The sequence below is a fragment of the Ornithodoros turicata genome, unplaced genomic scaffold (assembly GCF_037126465.1).
Source record: "Ornithodoros turicata isolate Travis unplaced genomic scaffold, ASM3712646v1 Chromosome36, whole genome shotgun sequence".
Classification (NCBI taxonomy): Eukaryota; Metazoa; Arthropoda; class Arachnida; order Ixodida; family Argasidae; genus Ornithodoros; species Ornithodoros turicata.
In genome coordinates this window covers 812,468-821,686 of record NW_026999366.1, presented here as the reverse complement: position 1 = coordinate 821,686, position 9,219 = coordinate 812,468, and the positions used below count along the sequence as shown (strand labels likewise).

The following is a 9,219-nucleotide window of genomic DNA, read 5'->3' as shown; positions in this document are numbered from 1 at the left end:
GTTGCCAAAACCCGAAATTCAAGCAGGTTTTCACTTTATGTGGGAAGAAGTCTTCCGATCGGAAAATCATTTGCAAGAAGCAGCTTATCGTGAGACCGAGTTTCAGTACATCGTAAGATTTAAAGAGAAATATGAAAGCCGATACGTTAAAGGAAGTTATCGAATCAAATCTTGGCAATGTGATGTCACTCACTTCGGAGATGGAGGATGATTGACTTATCGTGTTTTCGGAACTGTTATCGTGAACGCCTTCGATGTACTAAAACTTATTACCACGAGACGATAAATACAAAAGCGTTACTTTAACCACAAGAACATAATTAATGCGGCCGGCACTCTAAGTGAGGTATGCGTGAAAAAAGTAATATTCGACGTCTCTCGTTTTCCGTTTTCTTTTTTTCAGAGCAAGGCCTCGTAACCCATTTGAGGATAGAAATGAGCACAGGCAGTTGTCAATTACTGCCTACAATACACACCTTCCATTCATGAAATGACACATGGCCTCCTAGACATTGTGGGATCCTCCCCCCTGCATCTCACTCGAGGGTAGATCCCGACCCGTCACACTACCAACCGCCTCGTAGAGTAACACGGAGACCAACCGCAACGCACAACACAGCTTTTAATGTGCACAACTATAAAAATGCAATAACAAAAAGGAACTGACACCTCATACAGGCAGGCCGACGAGCACGATACAGAAAGCAGTATAGCGGCCAGGATCGAATCCCGAGTAGCCAGTCAGCAGCCAGAAAACGACTGCTCCATCGCGTTCCAATCTGTCCTTTCTATCTCGCGCCATCTGCGGTAATGATAAGACACAAGACAGGAGCGCCCTAAACCGACAATGCACAAGCGGGAACCTTGGCATTTATAAGAAATTCCGTCATGATAGCTACTAATGTTCTGTCCGACATCGTAATGCCGAGACCAGCGCAGTTAAGCGTTGCATCGCCTGCGCAGTTATGTGCTCTGCCATTAGCAAGTCCTCTCACCACTCAGTCCCAGAGGGTTCTAGCATCAGGTCGACAGGCTGGAACATGTCAGTTATCCACAGCCACGGTCGGGGAACGGGCGAAGAAGTACAGTCTGGAATGGGGCTAGTAATCAAAGAAGAGATGAAAGGGTAAGCCTCTTTACAAGTGCCTGACTTACGTCGGATCTACCATAATAAAAGAAAAGTTGTTGCCTATCACGATGTCCAACTTGTCTTATCTTGCGAGGCTCGCGTGTGCACAACTTTCTTAGAAAGGCCAATTTGCCACAGAGTCATGTGACGTAAGACTTATGAACACAAATACATACACTGCCTGTCCGTAGCAGTCAACAATGTCGCACTACTGTGGACACTTCAGTGCAGGACAGAGTGAGCTGTGCTTTGTCGACGATATTAGGTAACACACAACGCAGGAAAAAAAATTCAACATGAGTTTGCATAACGTATAGAGTAGACACATAAGTAGACACATATCATTATCAGGGAAAAATGAAAAGACACGAAAAACTACTGAAGAGTGACTAGTAGAGGCAAAGGGTTGCGGAACTCCAGTGGTAAGTTGTCTCGGATAAATCGTTTGGCGAGGGCCTAAATTGTTGTCTGGGCGTCTACTGTTCGGAAGAGCATGTTTCGAGTGGAAAATAAAATCTGTTCTTCGAGGCGGTTCCTGTAGTTGTCATCGCACTCCGCCAAGTTGTCTCTCCCTTTGTCCCCTTCAGCACCAATTAGAGCCGCACTTATACGTGGGTGTGGCATTCATCCATCACGTCGTCATGCCAGTCTTTTAAAAGTGACTGCTAGACAGACTGGGTTGTGCTGTGTTGGTTGTACACCATTTTTGCAGCCAGCGTGGACGCTACGCCGACGGGCTTAGCGGAAGTCGACAACGGTGAGTCTGCTATTGTTTACATAGAAGTGAAGTCAGAAAGCCACTATAAGGCTCGCGTAACTACGTCACTAACTATGTTTGACAATTAATCAACTGGTTCTTCGAGAAGGTAGAATATACTGGGTGTTTTACGAAAACGTCCGGGCTGAATAATTCGTGAACAGGTGGCGCCATCGAAGAAATTTATTTTTGGTAAAGATCCTTGGGACATCGCGTATGAACTGAGTAGTGAGCGGCTCATTTGCATACGCTCACTAATTAAATAAGCATCCTAACTTTAAAACTTTACTTCGCAAGCTTACGAAACTCCGCTTTACGCATCGGGACATAAAGCAATAAATATTGCAAGAAAAAACCGCATCGACGCATAATGATTTTTCCGAGTAATAAATTGATTTCGGTTTACATATTTCTTGCGCGGAGCAGTGCACCAATGTGCTCTTTGGATCAGCTATCCGGATGTCAATTCTGCGTTCATCGGCCTGGTTCACGCACCGGGGCCACGGAAGATTAGGAAGAGGCACAAAAGATGCTTTAGGATTCCTTATCAAAGCCACTGGTAAACAGCGCTGGCGGTTCTGTCGTTCCGTAGGTAAGATACCGGACTCTTATCATGGATGATGACGAATGCGCTGCGAGCGCTGTGAACTAGTGGGGTACACCCTTAAAAATTAACTACACCACATAGCACGCTCCTAGCCAACCATCATCCCGAATGACAACGTTCTCGTCCAATTTGTTAAATACGGGAGGCGAACCCTGTAGTGAACGTGTAGATAAGCGTCTCCTGCGGTCTTGCGGCTGGTCCTTATCTTCCGTCAACCCCGCGTGTCAACCAGGCGCATGAACACGAAATTGACAGCCGGACAGCTGATCCAAAGAGCGCATTGGTGCACTGCTCCGCGCAAGAAATATGTACACCGAAACAGATTAATTACTCGGAAAAATCAGTAACTGTCGATGCGTTTTTTCTTGCAATATCTTTCGCTGAAGGTCTCGATGCCTACACAGAGGTTCCGTAAGCGTGCGAAGTAAAATTTAAACGTTAGGATGTTTATTTAATTAGCATGCAAATTAGTACGCAAATTTTTAATTTAATTAGTATGCAGATTAGTATGCAAATGAGCCGCTCAGTTTATAGCCGATGTCCCAAGAATATCTACCCAAACGAAATTTTGTTGCCACCTGTGCCACCTGTTCACAAATTATTCAGGCGGGGGATTTTCGTGAAATACCCTGTACAAGAGGTCGGATACCCAAGTGCCGTATCAGGAATTCGATGGATGAACGGGACCCACGGGAAGCAAAATCAGCGGTTCACTGACGATCGAGCTGTTCGTCCCGTGCTCTGGCTTTCCTCATCACGAACATGATCCACCAACTTGTCTGTGCGCGTGCCGTTTCACTTACAGCATTTGCATTTTACATGATGACTCTTTGTGTGTCGTTGCTTTATAAAGCAAAACGAGAAAAAAAAGTCTCCAGTGTCAGTTTGACGAAGACTCAGATGAGGTATTTAAAGGGGGACCCTGATACAATACGAAACTGTTACAATGGCTGCGCCAAATAAGTTCGTATACATTCTTTCGAAATGAGAAATAATGTTGGTTTGGCATTCGGGGACTCGTTGGCACTTGGGACTCGTTTGGCACTCGGGACTCAAACCGAAACCGAAACTTCCGAATGTTTCCTCTATTAGGTCTCGTACGATGCGTGACGTCACCGATTGGCCCGTGCGGGCCTCCGGCTGTTTCTCCTACACGCGCCCTGTATCTGCTTCGTGCCACATGGATGACCAGTCGTCTACTTCGCCGATTTCGCCGTAAGATATTCGCCGGCAGTAAACACGAAACCAGCAGAAAGCAGTACAGGACGAATACCGGTGAGGTGAACCCCAGGGTTGCCGAAGTGCTTTTCAGTGCAGGAGCGCCTAACTACTCAAAGGAAAACGTTTCATTTTCTAATTCCCGATGCCACTTGGGTGTGAGAAATTGTATTCACTGAAATATCATAGGGTATCAGTTGCTGTTGGACTGTTACCTCAACGTATTTTTGGTGCGGAGTCAACTATGCAGAATCGGGGCTAGTTAGAAGTGGTTTCATCACGAGTAACAGAGCAATTCACAGCAGGGAATGCGTCTGCAGCCGCGGCTCTAAATGGGTGATCGCATTCGTCCCAGTCAATTTCAAAAATACGATGTCATTTTCTTCCCGTTGACCACTGACCGCGGTATCGAAACTCCGCCGTGAAATAGTTGCGCAGCTCGTCTTCCTCCAATGGTGGCGTAGTTAGATTTCTTCCAATGAAATGCATGACAAGAGCATGCTCAACCTCTTAGGGCCAGATCTCACCTGGCGACGCCGAACGCTGCCAATATAGACGCGCATTTCCGGCACTGAGAGAGGAGAGACGTCGAGCTAAAAAAAATGCCAAGCCGAACTTCTTTCACGACGCCGACGAGAGCGATAATAGAGAGAACGATATACTGGTGACCAATAAGTGACACAGAGAGTAGGTTTAACGTCTTGAACGCTTTCCGACATATGATTCTAAAACGCACCGCAGTAATTACCATCATCATGTGACCCGACGCTTCGAACTTTAACACTTGAAAAAAGACCCGTGGGAAGGACAATGTTGGAAGTTGATCAACTGAAATTATGTAGGGGGGGGGGGTGATGCACCGTGATCTCCTGCGTGTGTGCACAGCTTCAAGCGAGTCTTTACTGGACGACATATTTAATATTTCAACGTAACCGATTTTTTTCTGTTCCAGCGCATCGCGGTCGTCGTGACTACACGGAAGCCGAATTGATGAAATTTCTTCATTTCTTGAAGGAGTCCAGCAACCGCAGGCAGATGGCCACAGAAGACCCGGGAGCCTACTTCAGGAAGCTCAAGTAAGTTCCCGTCGCTAACAGCACTCATCGATTTCAGAATGAGCAAATCATCACCGACGACAGCGCCGTTTAATTTACCCGTTTAGATTTCCTGGCATCTGAGGAAGACGTAGGAAAAATCCCAGACAGCATGGCGGGTACCGGGATTCGAACGCGGGTACCTCCCACTCGCGACGTGACTTGGCCAGCACGTAACGACTCGGCCACGCGAGCTGGCCGAGTACTCCAGTCACGACCAACGCTCTAAAGTACGTTTCCCAATGACGTCCAATGAGAGCTGTTTTTCTTGCGCGCCCACTGGCGTTTTTCCGGTTTCGGGTGGGGGTATATGTTGATTAAGAAAGGAAAGGTCAGTCAAAGACAGAGGAGGTGGGCTTGCTATTCAAAAAAGGAAAATGGTTGAAGAAATAAAGGAAAAGAGAAAGAAGAAAACAGAAGGGAAGGAAAAGGCTGAAGAAAAAGAAGAAAAGAAAGAGGAAGGAAAGAAAAGGAAAATAAACGGAGAAGAAAATCCGGTTTCGGTTTGTTTGCAACGCTGTTGGGCGATGAATATTTCACGGTGCGCGCTCGGTTGAGGGTATTAAAATATAGAATGGCTTTCAACGAAGGATGTCTCACGCTTAGGCTGTCCTGCTTTCACCGGAAATTTCGTAAATAAGCAGTTAATTAATTAAATTAGGTAATTAGTCCTCGGTAGTCACAACCTCGCCTGCCGCGTAACTTAACTGCGAAAACAGCATGTATGCTGCTCATAGAGTTATTTTTATTTTGTTTTAAATACTTAGAATAGATAGAAGAACATCCAGTATCGACATTACTTCGGCGTTTACGTTACCACTAGACAGTTCTTTGCTCGAGAACCGCGCTTTACAGTGACGAAGACTATTTTTAGCTTTTTAGCGGTGCGTTACATTTCGCGAAACAAAATGTCATCTTTTTTTAAACAGGGAGAGGTCAAGTCGAATAGCAGCTGTTCCATCCACAGCTGCTTCCTCTGGGCTACTATCGCTGCTCCTAGAGATTGGATGATAAGCCATTCCAGCCACTCAGTGCATCGTGACTCTCATAGGGAAGCGCACCGGCTTGTGCTTGTCTGAAACGAACACCGAACACATCCAAGACTCAGGATCGGTTATGTTGGTGATAATGCAAAAATGTCGTTGGGCGCGGCGTACACGAATGGCAACTTGGGCATGGTAGTGCTGTCTTCGGAATGGCCGACGTTAGAAGTCCTACCCCCCCTGCACGAAATCTTAAAACGAAACCCTTAAATAATATTTTGTGTATATCTTAGAGTCAGAATCAGGTTTGCGTTACGTGCAACTCAATGCGGGCCAGCTACCACTGTGTGCAGAAAGTGTCGCTTACCCTTGTTGCACGGTTATCCTTAACTGTGGTTAGACAAACCGCGGTTACAGATAACTGCCGTTCGCCACAGTTACACGGACGACCTAACTGCAGTTACGCCGCTAACGGCGGTTAGAGTACACGGACCTGGGCAACCTCGGTTTAGGCTGCAAAACCGAGAATATGGCCGCGAGCATGTCGACGGAACCGTGCGGTAAGAAGTCTCCCCAGAAGCGTATTAATTGGCCTGTCGCAACGATAGAGACATTAATACGCATCTGGGAAGACAATTTATCTGCCCTATGTTCCAACAACTCCCCTATTTACGCGACCATGTTGAACTCCCGCGGATATTTGGCTATGTAGTTTAAAAACAAGGTCGATACAGGGAAAGTATGTTAGGAATAGATTATTCGATCATTTTATATGTAGCTGTAATTCTTAATTTTATTTGTAAGTGCTCAATTTAGTAAATATTAATCCGCGGGATTGAATCCACGTGACCACACCAAACAGTGATGATACACGCCGTGCAACAACAACAACAACTTTATTTTTGACCTTGGAGAGTGGGGAGTTTCATCGCCACAGGCGATACTCTACCCCATTGCTGGATGGAATGGGGGGAATAAAATAAAGAGCCCCTTCACAATAACGATCGAAGTCCGACGGTGTCCAGAAATGTCAGAAGAGCTTTGAGCGCAGTTCGTGCAACAGCAGCGAACGGTGGTTTAGGATAACCGCGTTTAGGTAGGGTAACGGTAAGAATGACCGTGTACCATGGGTATTACTCACGCGTGTAATTTTCTTGTTGCGGTATTTATGAAATTACGCCGAGCGACGTGTTATGGCAGTGTATGTAAGAAAATTCATGGGAGGAAGTGCTGTCTGATAATACGCTCTTCGGCACTCATAAATCACCTGTGTGTACTATCTTTTCTTAATATCTATGCAGTGTCTACCCATTTTCTCCATCGCCATCGTTACTTTTTCTCAGGTTCACATGAGACGCTGTTGAGCTGATGGAAATTATTATTCCTGATCGTCATTTTATTTCCTCGCCAACCACAACGCTCTCGCATTCGGACAACCCTGCGCAAAACAACAGAAAAAAAAAAACTATATACATGAAATTAAAACATATACACTGATTTTCCAGATGTATGAGAAACGCTTGCTGTGTTCATAAGTCGAGGGTTGAGTGTACACCGATGAAATATGGCACAAATTCCGAACTAAGCTGGTGGTACTTTTGGTAATCTCAGAGCGTTCGGTATTCATAAATAGAGGGTTGATTTTGCAGTGATGGACAAAACTTTAGGAACACGCTCCAGCGTATTCGTTTCACGGAGTGACACTCTAGCAGCGAATGGCACCGTACCGAGTTACGAAATGGTTTCTAGGGTTCCTGCTCGTACACGCAAACGTCTGTAAATCCATTCGGTACTTGTTCAGCACCGTACACTGTTAAAAATATTGCATAACTTCCGAACAAAACTCATGTCGCAACGTTTCTGCGCTTTCAGAAATCGCGGAAAGCACCACTGAAACCATCGGGGACAAACAGCGACGTGCCATTTGCTGGATATTTAAGGAAATTTGCACTCAACAGTGCGAGCGTTTTCTGCCAGCTGCAATGAAACAACTCTGTTAAAACCAGAAGAAAAATACCACAGTGCACGTTCCGCTCACATAATGTTTCTATGCACTCTAAGAAAAAATGGAGTCACGAGGCGTCAGATGCGCGTCTGACTTCCCTGTCGCCGTTTCTCTCACACTCCTGGAGTAGAGTGGGAACTGGGAGAGGGAACTGGAGGAGAGTGGACCGGTGCAGCCCACTGATCTCTATAGTAATAGGCTGGATAGCGGATTGACGGTGCAACCGTACGGTCACCGGCCGCCATCTTGGGAAGCTCAAAACATTGCCGTCCGCCACTCAGCTGCATTATGTGCATGCGCCTTTGCGTAGCATTTTTGTGGCGTCATGCCCGCCTGCTGTGGTTATGGGTGTGCTGACCGTACTGGCAAGGCACCGTGGACGACATTTCACAAGTAAGTGACTTGGTTTTACAAATAAATGCGATTTATTGGTCCACGAGCGGGGTGACAAAACGTTGCTGTTGATGCATGTGCGCGGCACTTTGTGAATCGTATCTCAAGATCTGAGCGTTAAACTTTAAGCCGTACGTTATCTGGATAGTCATTGTGATAGTCTAGCCTTCCTGCAGTTCACGGGTATGGTCTCGGCACGCAGCAGGCGTTGAAGTGCGCTTGTCAGCTGTGGTATCTGCGGCTCAGTTTGTTGGTCACGGTGTCGACGATTGCTTGCTTGGATTAGCCTTGTCATCCCTTCCGTAATTGATGGCATAAATTGTTCAATGCAGGTTCCCTCACGGCCGCCCAGAACATTTAAACAAAATATGCGGTAAATGTCAGGCGAAAGGACTGGACGCCGTCGACGACATCACTGGTCTGCAGCAAACATTTAAAAAACAACTGCTTCGACAGACGCTGTGCCCAACAAGTTCGACTTCCCAGAACACCTCCAGAAAGTAATAATGCATGCGACATATGTAGAGGCCGGATTTATATGCACTAAAAGCTGGTTGAACACACATGCATGAAAGATTCATTTATCTTGCTCAAAATATGCACCTCTAGGAATTCACTTGCATATTTAAAATACACAACAAATTCACTGGGGCAAAAGTATCTTACTTTATCTAGTGTACAAAAAGCATGCAGAGTTGAAAGCATAGATCGAGAAGTTGCCCGTCAAAAGGAACTCGTTACAAAGTTACCGTGTGAAAAATGCAACTAAGTTAAGAACTAAGTTATTCAGGCCGAAACGTAGCTTGAAACGTTACAGAGTTACTTAAAAAAAGAACGAGTTATTCCCAAGTTACTTCGGACACAAAATAACACTACACAAGTGCAGTTGAGTTCGAGCCTGAGTTGCCTTTGTTGAGTTTTTGTTTATGTCCAACAATTCGAACGCGTTACATCTTATTCCCTGTGGGCACACGATGGTTCAGCTTCATTTCAATAGCAGCAGCTCTTACTTCCTGAACAGAATACTGTCATT

At 45.8% G+C, this 9,219-nt stretch overlaps 1 long non-coding RNA gene across 1 annotated transcript; it reads left to right on the top strand.

The window, feature by feature from the left end:
• The first annotated feature begins 8,011 nt into the window (after nucleotides 1-8,011).
• On the top strand, nucleotides 8,012-8,749 carry LOC135373961 (uncharacterized). The gene is made up of 2 exons (XR_010416689.1): nucleotides 8,012-8,186; nucleotides 8,519-8,749. It is a non-coding gene; the product is annotated as an uncharacterized LOC135373961 (long non-coding RNA).
• Nucleotides 8,750-9,219: the final 470 nt, after the last annotated feature.